The 12,191-nt window shown below is 44.8% G+C and overlaps 1 pseudogene across 1 annotated transcript; it reads right to left on the reverse strand.

The window, feature by feature from the left end:
* Positions 1 to 1,045: 1,045 nt before the first annotated feature.
* Positions 1,046 to 2,229, reverse strand: LOC308258505 (SERTA domain-containing protein 3-like; annotated as a pseudogene). The gene is made up of 2 exons: positions 2,162 to 2,229; positions 1,046 to 1,644 (listed from the first exon to the last, which is right to left on the reverse strand). The product of its transcript is annotated as an SERTA domain-containing protein 3-like (transcript).
* Positions 2,230 to 12,191: the final 9,962 nt, after the last annotated feature.

The following is a 12,191-nucleotide window of genomic DNA, read 5'->3' on the forward strand; positions in this document are numbered from 1 at the left end:
TTGCTTAGAAAAGGGGATCATGGTGTCTTCACCCAGCTTTCAAAGGAAGGCCTAGGAAGCCAAGTAGTGTGTGGCAGGGTCAGAAACACTGCAAGGAGTCCCACATGGGGCAATTTGTGAAATTGTGATGGTGAAGCCAAGGTTGCAAGGAAAACACTTGAGGTTTAGGAATACCAGAAATGCAGAACAACAGCAATGGAACATTTCTACTCCATAAAGATAGGCTAGAAGAGCTATTATGCCATTCATTGCAATCAATTAGGCCATAGAGCTGCCAAGGCCCCTTAGTGATCACATCTTACCACCATTTTTCCTAAATGCCAGAAATGGAACTGTAGGATCAAATGCATGTCCTGCTATACTTTAATACAGTTTTGGCCCTATTTCTCCCTTTTGCAATAGAAATGTTTACTCTTTGGCTTTGTACATTGGATCTATGTAAGTTGCTTTTGCTTTTTTTTCTTCCAAAATATTTTTATTTGAAATTTAGAATTTATAAAAATTCAACACTAAAGCCACCACAAACCCTGCCTTTCTTTTAAATAATACAGCACGGAGAAGCTTGGTTTTCACCCTATTGCATTTGGTCCAACCTGGTTATGAACAAGGAGGCTGCTGGAGCTGCAGTCTTGCCAAGAAACTAGGGTCAAACCTGAGAGGAAACCAGCCTCTCCCATTTTCTGAAGATGTATATCCTGGGTTTTCAGAGCAACCTGGTGTTGGCATATCCCTGCCGTCCTTTCCATGAGGTCCTAGTGGTCACAGGCAGAGTGGGAATTAGAGGTAAAGGCAGAAGAAAGGTATAAGTGAGAAATAAGATTCCTAGAAACACATAATGCATTTGGAAAAGATAAATTAATTCAGGAAGATATGCCTTCACAGAAAGCTGAGGTAACCAGACACATGCATGTCAGCCAGTTTGTGGAATCCTAAAAATGGGGTAAAGAAGGCCACAGTCACTGTTTGGACCTCTCATCAAAACACACAGGAGCTGTGGTATCCAGCCCACTGAGGCTGATATGAGAAAGGATTCCCAAATTATCATTTAGGAGCCCAGAGTGATTTCCATGATGTGACCAAGTTTATTCCACTCCCAGGACTTAGAAGCACAGCAGAAGTTGTGAGGATGCTCTGGGATTGCAGTGAAGGATCCTTTTCCACTTCAGACGTGTCAATGTTCAGAATGAAGTCATCCAGGGAAGAGTTCCCCAGGTACCGGGAGGTCAGAGCTTTTAAGAAGACTGGCTCAGGTTAGGGCAGCACTTTGTTCTGGAGGCCCAGGTGAAGCTACTGGATTCTGAGATGCTTCTCTCTCATCCATGAATGTGTCTAGCCAATAATAATAGAAAGGGAGAAAATAGAAAGTAATAGAAAGGGAGAAATTGTCCTCACCCAGGAAGAGAAGTTCATAGGGTGGAGCAGATGTGGGAGCCAGGTGCATTGTGGCTTGCTGCTGCTGTAGAGTATTATGGATGAGGACATGCCTTTGGAGACTGGGGGCTCAGGGATCCAGGCTGCACTGGACTTTGTGCTGTGGCAATACAGAGCAAGACTTGCTGGTAACTTTGAAGGCCCATTGGACCCCAGTCCCACTTCACCTCTTTAAAATCTGAGTGTTTTCTCTTCAAGCCTCCTCTTTTAAATCTGAGTGTTTTCTCCTTGGGTGCCTAAAACTTTTAAAAGCCTTGCTAATTGTGGGCTCAGATAGTGAATTTACATACTTGAGAATCAAGCTCCTCATTTGATGACTAGGCTCCCAATTCAAGTCCCTCTGAGTCTTCAGTGTTCCTCACAATACTTATTTCTTCCAACATGTCACCCACAAGATAGGTATGGAGTACAAAGACCTGGACCAGAAGCAGGGAATCCTGGGTTTAAATTCTTGGATATTGTTCAGCTCTGTGATCTTGGGAAGTGACAGGACATCACCTCTCTGACTTCAGTTTCCTCACTTCAGCTGCTAGAGTTGCCATGGCCACCTCCTGGAAGTCACAAGTGCTGGGAGGAACACTGCTCCTTGCTTTTTGTTTATATAGGGGCTAGCAGCTGCTAAGTCTGGGGGGAGGGGCCCAGAGCCCAGAGGCAGGAAGAGCCCTCCTCCCAAGAAGTACCTGGGATAATTGTGCTTCCCAGGAGTAATCTCCTCCTCTGAGATGCTTACCTTAAAAGGAAAAGCCCGCCTCTTCTAGTCTTATATGGACTCAGGCCCCTGGACCTGTTCTGCTCCATCCCGGGGATGGGGGCCGTATTAATAAAGCTTAATGGGATCCATATTTGACCCACCACCCCATGAGTTTGTGCCTGCCTAATCTGCACTTTATCTTTACAGCAGCCAAGAGCCTATCTTGAGTTGCAGAGAAGACTTTGGACTTTTGAGTGATGCTACAACTTTAAGACTATGGAAATTTTTGAAGACAGACTAAATGCCCTTTGGGTTGAGAGGTGGCCGTGAAGTTTAAGAGGACAGAAGCAGTGTGTAATCATTTTTGTTTAGAATGTCCCCCTAACCCTCAAGGAATCAAGGTACCAATGTTGGAAGTCAGATGTCGTTGCTAAACAAAGCCCCTGGGGGTATGATCTTAGGAATCATATGGTTCATTTTTTTTTTCTCCTGCCCTTTCTCTGCTTCCAGTCTCTATAATGTGAGAGCAGAGCTTTGAATACCTATTCTCTGCTTCCTTCTATCATGCCTTGAGTTCTGAAGATGCTAGTCACATGGACTGAACCCAAGAAAACTAAAAAACATGAGCATTAAAATGTTCCTTCCTCAGTTATATTTATATAGTTTGATTGTAGTCCATATGTATATTTCTATATATAAGAAATAACTGAGAATTGAAGTTTAAAATTAATTTAATTCATAAGACAAAAACACAATATCCTGAAAAATATGTATAGAATGTGTGCAGAAGCTATATTTGTAATAGCAAAACCTGAAATAATACAGATATCTAATAAAACATCAATGGAGAAACAAGCAATGGTATACCTAGACAATGGAATACTACTCAGCAATTTAAAAATGAATTTGACTTGAACAAATATAAAAACAATCATGGTGAGTTAAAGAAGCAGATAGAATGGAGCATATAATATATGGTTTTAAAAAGTTCTATATAATGTAAAATAATATTTAGTTAGTCCCCCCCAAAAAAAAAATAGGTGATTGCTTGTGAATGGGGAGGAAATAATAGAAGACCAAGACAATAAGATGTCATTGGGGAACTTTTGGGGGGGAAGAGACGTGTTCATTTTTTGATTGAGGTTGTAGTTTTGCAAGTATAAGCATATCAAGTTTATCAAATCATATGCCTATATATTAAGTATGTGTACCACAATTTATATCAATCATATTTTACTAAAACTCTTAAAAGCAAAGATTACTGAACTCCCAGAAACACTTGTTCCTATTTATTCCTAAAGCAAATATATTGATGCCTGTAATAAAAATCTTTCCTAGATTCCCAAGATTATCTAAATCTGTTTATCTCTTGTTTTAGAGCTCTCTGCACTCACTTTGAGTCTATAAGGCCCCAATCTGATATCTCCATTGTCATTGTTGCTCTTCCTATTCTAAACATCTTGAAAAGATTATACCACTCCTCTGCTTCAATGACTGTCAATGTTTTTCCCTAAATAATGAGTTAAAATCAAATCAAATTCCTTATCATAGTCAGCATTGATCTATATAATCTATCTACCTTTCTTAGCTGATCTGCTATGTTTTCACAGTGCTTATTAGTACATAACTTACTTTTGCATTTTAAAATGATCCAAGCTTATATTGTCTAAAATGAATAGCTCCCAGAATCATTGGGAATGAATAAATTACACTATACAAAACCTCTCCACTTGCATGGTAATTACTTGTATGACTTTTTCTTATAGATTCTGGAGCCTAAAAATATTGTTTTTGTCTTTATATCTATAGTCTTGGCAGTATGTCTACCAAAAATATTACTGATGAATTGGAAGAATGAATATATCATCGTTAATGTTTAATCTGTCATCTATTATTCTTAAAACTCCAAAGCATATTCAGAAATATTTTATTGAAAGAATAGTACCAGAAGTTAACAAATGCCAATCCAAATTCTTATCTCCTTTTGATAATCTTATAATTTTACAAAATTTCCTCCAATTTAAGTCCTTTCTACTGAATTGATGATTTTATAGCTGAATAGATGTCATAACATCTTCAGCATAAGTTTTGATTTCTAATTCATCTTATGCTTACAGAGATACATATATGCTTTTAGATATGCATTTCAAAATGTAATTAAACTTATATATTTTATCTTTTTATGTACAATAAAAAGATATGTATAAGGTGCTATTGTATAAGTTTATATACAATACATTGTATATATTAATATATGTTTTATTTTTCAGTAAGTCATCTATAAAAACGAAATAAAACAAACCCCTTTATTATTCCAGATTTTGGCTAACATAAACTCAATTCTGCTGTTTTTTCTCTCCAAATTACTACAGCCTTTCTGGCCTCATTGTACTCTACCTTCTCTTTTCCCAGGAACTGGTCTATGATTCTTAAAGGCAGTTTTAGTTTTCAGTAGGGGGAATAATTTTTCTGTGATATGATAGACCTGCAAATTGCACTACTGGAAAAGCTGTTATCCTTTTTCTTTTGATGTGACCCTCCTACTACCAAAATTCAGGAGCAGAAAAAGTAGCACATTGCTCAAGTGGATTTACATTCACTTACATGTGAATTCTGTTACTTTGGGAGTTTAGTACAATTTACAACTTTATCTAAGACCCAGATCAGCCCCCAAACTGCATTTTCACTATGGCTTCCTATGTTTATTTTGTATTAATTTTGCCAACTCAATAGTTTGTGATTGTAACTTTTCAGATGCCTAAATTCTGAGTGTTCTGCCTGCTAATGCTTATATTTACCAGTGTGCTTGGATTGATGAACCACAATTTATTTAGTTTCATATATTTCTAGGAAATAATTTATAAATAAATATTCACATGGTATTTTAAGAGAGTAGTTTAATTTATATACTCGTTATTTTCATCTTAAAATTATTAGTATTTTCATATTTTATCTATATTTTGGAATATATTAGAAAAACTTTTAGAAAACATAATAAACACTTCTAAATATTCCATTATGATGTTCTAAAATAAACTTTGTAAATTTTCACATCTACAGATTATTTAATTATCTAATAAAATAAAAATTACAATAATTCTTGGCATAATTTAATAGCTGTTCAAAAGAAATAATAAAACATATCAAAATATATTACTAGTGATAGAAGATTTAGGAGAGAATCCCAATTTTCACACATGATGTGCTGTCAATATGATCATCATGTTCAAAATAATACATGTGGCAGGGGATTAGCAGGGGGAAAAATTAGTTGCCAAAATAGAAGGAGAAATCGGCTTATTGGTTGTGCAGGTTAGAAACAGTAGTCACAGCATTCTGCAGTGTGAATGCTTACCAAAACGACTATGGAGAAAGGAAGGGAATTTGACAGAGATATCCAAACATTTGGAGGAAAGCTATGGGATACTAAAAGCATTGTAGTCTTGAAGAAAAAAGGCTTCTATGTATTTAATACTTTTACAAAGCTGTCGACGTCTATGCTCTGGAAGATGAGCAACAGAAAAACAGAAGATACAATGAGGTTAGTATACATTTTCTGTTCATCTTCAGGTAATTATCTGTTGTCATCAAATTGGCTATGGCTAGTAAAATCCAATCTCCATTTCCATATGTTGTATATTTTATTTTACTTTCTGCTGTGCTTTATCTATTAAAATTTATGAGAAAGCTGGGCATGGTGGCTCACGCTTGTAATCCCAACACTTGGGAGGCTGAGACAGGAGGATCACATAGGTTCAAAGCCAGCCTAAGCTATTTAGTGAGGCTCTCCACAACTTAGTGAGACTGTTTCAAAATAAAGAATAAAAATAGGGCAGGGGGTGTAGTTTGGAGGTTAAATGCCTCTGGGTTCCATCCTCAGACCTGCAAAAAAAATGAAAATAAATAAATAAATAAATAAATTTATGAGAAATATTAGAAAATCTGATCCCATGGGGAACAGAGCAGCAGAATACATTTAAATATTATTTTAGTGTTTATATGTACTTAATCTAATATTTTATGTAATTTCATATGTTAAAGTGTATCACTAGCCTACAAGACTTACTTCCTCACCTACCTGGAAGCTCTGTTCAAATGCCACTTGAGCACGCGGGGCATGCAAGCCGGGCCCGTGTCGCAGGACTCTGGGCCCCGGGCCAAACCACGGGTAGCACGCCAGACCCCTGGAGAAACCAGGCCCAGTACCCTGGTTCCCGGGCGGGGGATGCACGGGGCACACAAGCCGCGACCCGGGTCGTGGGACTCTGGGCCCTGGGCCGAACTGCTCGTAGCACACCAGACCCCTGGAGAAACTGGACCCTGTACCCTGGGTTCTGGTCAGGGGTCGTGCGGGGCATGCCAACCGGGGCCCGGGTCACGGGACTCTGGGCTCCGGGCCGGAACGTGCATAGCACGCCAGACCCCTGGAGAAGCCGGGCACAGTAAGATGCTGGGTCCCGAGTGGGGGTCGCGCGGGGCACGCAAGCCGGGGGCCCGGGTCGCGGGACTCTGGGCCCCGGGGCCAAACTGAGGGTAGCACGCCAGACCCCTGGAGAAACCGGGCCCAGTACCCTGGGTCCCGGGCAGGGGTCGCGCGGGGCACTCCAGCCGGGGCCGGGTCGCAGGACCCTGGGCCCCAGGCAGAGTAGTGCGGAGCACTCTGGACCCATGGGGAAACCGACCGGGTCACAGTGCTACTGAGTGCCTGATCCCACTAACTCCTCAAACCATATATACTGTCTTCTCTTATTAAAATAAAAGGAAAAGAAAAAGAAAAAGAAAAAGAAAAGAAAAAAAAGAAAAAGAAAAAAAGAAAAAGAAAAAGGAAGATAACAGAGAGGAGTTAAGAAAGCCGTTGCGGATGCCAGGACACTTGGAGATGCAGACAAAACTTATCTAAATGCACTGGAACTTATGGAAAAATTCCCCGTGAAGGAGGACTGCTGCTTCTCTACATTGTTAAGAATCTTGGATATCACTTGTAAGGAGAGAGTTTAGCGGAGACCAAGGAGAAAGGCGGTGTTGAAAGCGGTCTCTGCAATGGGGGTGGAGACTTGTATTCAGGAGAAGCAGAAACCGGATCCTAACAACCATATTTTTTTTAGAGAAATTACACCAAATGTCAATGCTACCATCATGCATGCATATGAACACCGGACAACATTCAGAGTGGAAAAAGACCACCTGGGAAGGATTTGAAATGGTGGAGGCAGTGGTAATGGCAGTGGCCAGTACTCAGGGGAGGCAGAGATCTGATACGTTACACCTGGAACCTTTGAAATAATATCCCCAGAGACAGTGATCGGAGCCTGCTGTGAGGCAAGGCCACTATTGGGGCCTCCAAGGCTGGGATAAGAGCCTGCCGAGGGGTTAGCCGGTGCCGGGACCAGCGAGGCTGGCATCGGATCCTGCCATGAGGCAAGGCCACTACTGAGGCCTTCAAGGCCGGGATTGGAGCTTGCCAAGGTGTTAGACCAGTGCTGGGGCCAGCGAGGCCGGCTTCGGAGCCTGCTGTGAGGCAAGGCCGGTGCTGGGGCCTCCGAGGCCAGGATCGGAGCCTGCCGAGGAGTTAGGCTGGTGCTGGGGCCAGCGAGGCTGGCATCGGAGCCTGCTGTGAGGCAAGGCCGGTGCAGGGGCCTCTGAGGCCAGGATAAGAGCTCGCTGAGGGGTCATGCCAGTGCCGAGGCCAGCGGCCAGCATTGGAGCCTTCCGTGAGGCAAGGCCGCTACGGAGGCCTCCGAAGCCAGGATCGGAGGCTGCCGAGGGGTTAGACCGGGGCTGGGGCCAACGAGGCTGTCATCAGAGCCTGCCGTGAGGCAAGGCCAGAGCTGGGGCCTCTGAGGCCGGGATCGGAGACTGCCAAAGGGTTAGGCTGGTGCTGTGGCCAGCAAGGCCGGGATCGGAGATTACCATGAGGCAAGGCCAGTGCTGGGGCCTCCGAGGCCGGGATCGGAGCTTGCCGAGGGGTTAGGCCGATGCTGGGGCCAATGGCCGGCATTGGAGCCTGACAGGAGGCAAGGCCGCTACTGGGGCTTCCGAGGCCAGGATCGGAGCCTGCCGAGGGGTTAGGCCGGTGCTGGGGCCAGCGAGGCCGGCAACCGAGCCTGCCATGAGGCAAGGCTGGTACTGGGGCCTCCGAGACCAGGATAAGAGACTGCCGAGGGGTTAGGCCAGTACCAGGGCCAATGGCCAGCATCGGAGCCTTCCATGAGGCAAGGCCACTACTGAGTCCTCCAAGGCCAGGATCAGAGCCTGCCGAGGGGTTAGGCCGGTGCTGGGGCCAGCGAGGCTGGCTTTGGAGCCTGCCGTGAGGTGGGGCCGGTGCTGGGGCCTCTGAGGCCAGGATAAGAGCCAGCCAAGGGGTTTGGCCGGTGCCGGGGCCAATGGCCGGCATCGGAGCCTGCCATGAGGCAAGGCCACTATTGGGGCCTCCGAGGCTGGGATCGGAGCCTGCAAAGGGGTTAGGCTGATGCCGGGGCCAACAGCCAGCAGTGGAGCCTGCTGTGAGGCAAGACCAGTGCTGGGGCCTTCAAGGCCAGGATCGGAGCCTGCCGAGGGTTTAGGCCAGTGCCGGGGCCAATGGCCAGCATCGGAGCCTGCCGTGAGGCAAGGCCGGTGCTGGGGCCTCTGAGGCCGGGATCGGAGCCTGCCGAATTGTTAGGCAGGTGCTGGGGCCAGCGAGGCCGGCATCGGAGCCTGCTGTGAGGCAGGGGCCAGTGCTGGGGCCTCCGAGGGCAGGATAAGAGCCAGCCAAGGGGTTAGGCCGATGCTGGGGCCAGTGGCCAGCATCGGAGCCTGCCATGAGGCAAGGCTGGTGCTGGGGCCTCCGAGGCTGGATCAGAGCCTGCTGAGGGGTTAGACCAGGGCTGGGGCCAGCAAGGCCGTCATCGGAGCCTGCTGTGAGGCAAGGCTGGGGGTGGGGCCTCTGAGGCCTGGATCGGAGACTGCTGAGAGGTTAGGCCAGTGCTGGGGCCAGCAAGGACAGCATCGGAGCCTGCCGTGAGGCAAGGGTGGTGCTGGGGCCTCCGAGGCCAAGATTAGAGCCAGCCGAGGGCTTAGGCTGGTGCCGGGGCCAATGGCCAGTGTCGGAACCTGCCGTGAGGCAAGGCCACTGCTGGGGCCTCTGAGGCCAGGATCGGAGCCTGCCGAGGGGTTAAGACGGTGCCGGGACCAACAGCTGGCATCGGAGCCTTCCATGAGTCAAGGCTGGTGCTGAGGCCTCCGAGGCCATATCGGAGCCTGTCGTGAGGCAAGGCTGGTCCTGGGGCCTTTCAGGCCTGGATCAGAGACTGCTGAGGGGTTAGGCCGGTGCTGGGGCCAGCAAGGCCGGGATCGGAGTTCACCGTGAGGCAAGGCTGGTGCTGGGGCCTCCAAGACCGGGATAGGAGCTTGCCAAGGGTTTAGGCCAATGCCAGGGCCAACAGCCGGCATCGGAGCCTGACAGGAGGCAAGGCTGCTACTGGGGCCTCCGAGGCTGGGATCAGAGCCTGCTGAGGGATTAGGCCGGTGCTGGGGCCAGAGTGGCCGGGATCGGAGCCTGCCATGAGGCTAAGCAGGTGCTGGGGCCTCCGAGGCTGGAATCGGAGCCTGCCGAGGGGTTAGGCCGGTGCCGGGGCCAATGGCCAGCATAGGAGCCTGCCGTGAGGCAAGGCCACTACTGGGGCCTCCGAGGCCAGGATCGGAGCCAGCTGAGGGTTTAGGCTGGTGTCCGGGCCAACAAGACCAGAATCGGGGCCTCCCATGAGGCAAGGCCGCTGCTTGAGCCAGCGAGGTCTGGATCAGTCCACCACCGGGTAGCCAGGCCACTACTGGGGCCATCAAGAGTGGGATCAGTACTTGCAACTTAGCATGCACAGAGAAATATCGCAGAAAATATAAATCAGATGCTTCCCCTAATCAACAGGAAGAGGTTGAGCTATAGAAAGGGCCCTATAGCGAAGCAACTAATGTGACCAATCAGAGGGTAGGGAATAGTGGAGGATGGAGCCTCTTTAAAATGCAGGAGGTACATAAACAAATGTATCAGAGTTAATCACCAAACAAGCATGGGATCGAGGGAGGGGGAGGGAATGGGATGGCGGCTGGATGAGGGCTAATTGGATGATGTGTGCTTGTATATACTCTCAAATCTTGTACTCCAATGTGAATGATATATGACTGCAATGCACCAATTAAAAATAAATTAAAAATAAATTTAAAAAAATTCCATTATATATTAAAAATGCCACTTGATTAGTAGCATTTAGTTATGAATGTGTTTGTGTGTGTGTGTGTGTGTGTGTGTGTGTGTGTGTGTGTGTGTGTGTGTATGTACATACAGGGACATTCTATCTTTAAGGTATATCCTCATTGTTTTATATTTTTCTTTAATTCACAATCTCACTATTTCATTGAGGGTCTCTTTATATTTTTAAAAATTTTTTATTGATGCATTGTAATCATACATCTTAAAGGGGTACAACATGGAAGAGGCACATATACACATATCAATTATTTTGCCCTTCCCCAATTACCACCTCATTCCCTCCCCCCCCTGTTTTCTTCTCATGTTTGACTTAGTAATTGACTTTGATATGTTTGTAAATGTATATCATGTACATTAGGGAAATTTACTCTTCCTTCTCACAACCTTTCAAGTTGCTGAAGCAGGGCTCAAAACCGTGATCCTCTGAGGATCCTTTTAAGTTGCTGACGCAGGCTTCAAACCTGTGATCCTCCTGTCATAGCCTCCCAAGTACTGGGATTTCAGCATGTGTCACCATTGCCCTTTTAAAATGGCTAACTTCAATTTAGCTGTACTCCCTATTATTATGCAATCCAATTTATCTCAGAGAATTTATTATTATTATTATTATTATTATTATTATTATTATTATTATTTTGGTAGTACTGATGTTCCTGGAAATCCTATACCTCCGAGATACATTCCCAGATCTATTTTATACTTACTTTTTAAATTTGGAAACAGGGTCTCTTAACCCAGCGCAGCTGGCTTTGAACCTGCGTGATCTTCCTGTCTCTACCTCCCAAGCACAGGGATTACAAGCGTGCACCACCATGCCCGACTTCAGAGAATTTTTAACTACCTGATTTTACTTATTTTTGGCTTATAATTTGTTATTCCCAGCATAATTAAATCCCTGCCTTAGTCATAATTTTAAATTGTTATAATCCAAAGACCTGACCACATAACAAGCAAGATTTATTTACTCACAGTTTTCCTTGGAGATTTTGGAACTCGGTTCACATAAGGCTACTGAATGAGGAGCTCAGGGAGTGGAGGTGGGAATCTGAGACAGGAAAAGTATGAGGCTTTGCTTCTCACATCCTGGAAGCCAAAAGCAAGAGAGAAAATGAAGGAAGGTGGAACCATATGCAGTCCCCAAGGCCTCACCCCCATGAATGAACCTTCTCCATTCACACTCTACCAGCCTGAACCACCACCCAAATAAATCTATTACATGTCAACCCCGAGCTTAATATGTGAGCTCGTCAGCAGACACTCTCTAATTTTTTTTTTCCTACAGTGTTTTCCCAGCCACTATAGCAATATCTAACACATTGTAGGCACTGAGTACATTCATTGGAATAAGTTAATTTAGCATGCGTTTTACTAATGAGAAAGCAGATCAGAGATTGCATATATCCTATTAAAAAAGATAAAGTCTACTGAGAGAACCAGGCCTGGCAGGAAAGAAAGGAATCTAGTTCATGAAGATTGGTATAAGAATAGATGTAGTTGTCTCCAGCACATACTTCTCAAATTTGATTCAATTGGTGAAGGTCAGTAGTAGATGTCTATTCCTATAACTTCTAGTGAGTCTTTTATGAGCTGTGCAAAAGTAACATTGAGTGTTACAATGACAATACAAATATTACTTGTATTTAATAGTAGATAAGTAGCATATTAAAGCATGTAATAGTGGTTAAATTATAAATCAAATGATGCTAATTCAAAACTCATCACTGATCAAGAGAGTTTATTAGTTTAACATTGTTTAACGTTGAGGCCATATTGGTAAAGAATGATTGAGTTGTATTAATGATTTAGAAATATATTGAAAAAATT

The sequence above is a fragment of the Muscardinus avellanarius genome (genome assembly GCF_963383645.1).
Source record: "Muscardinus avellanarius genome assembly, chromosome: 1".
In the NCBI taxonomy this organism is placed as follows: Eukaryota; Metazoa; Chordata; class Mammalia; order Rodentia; family Gliridae; genus Muscardinus; species Muscardinus avellanarius.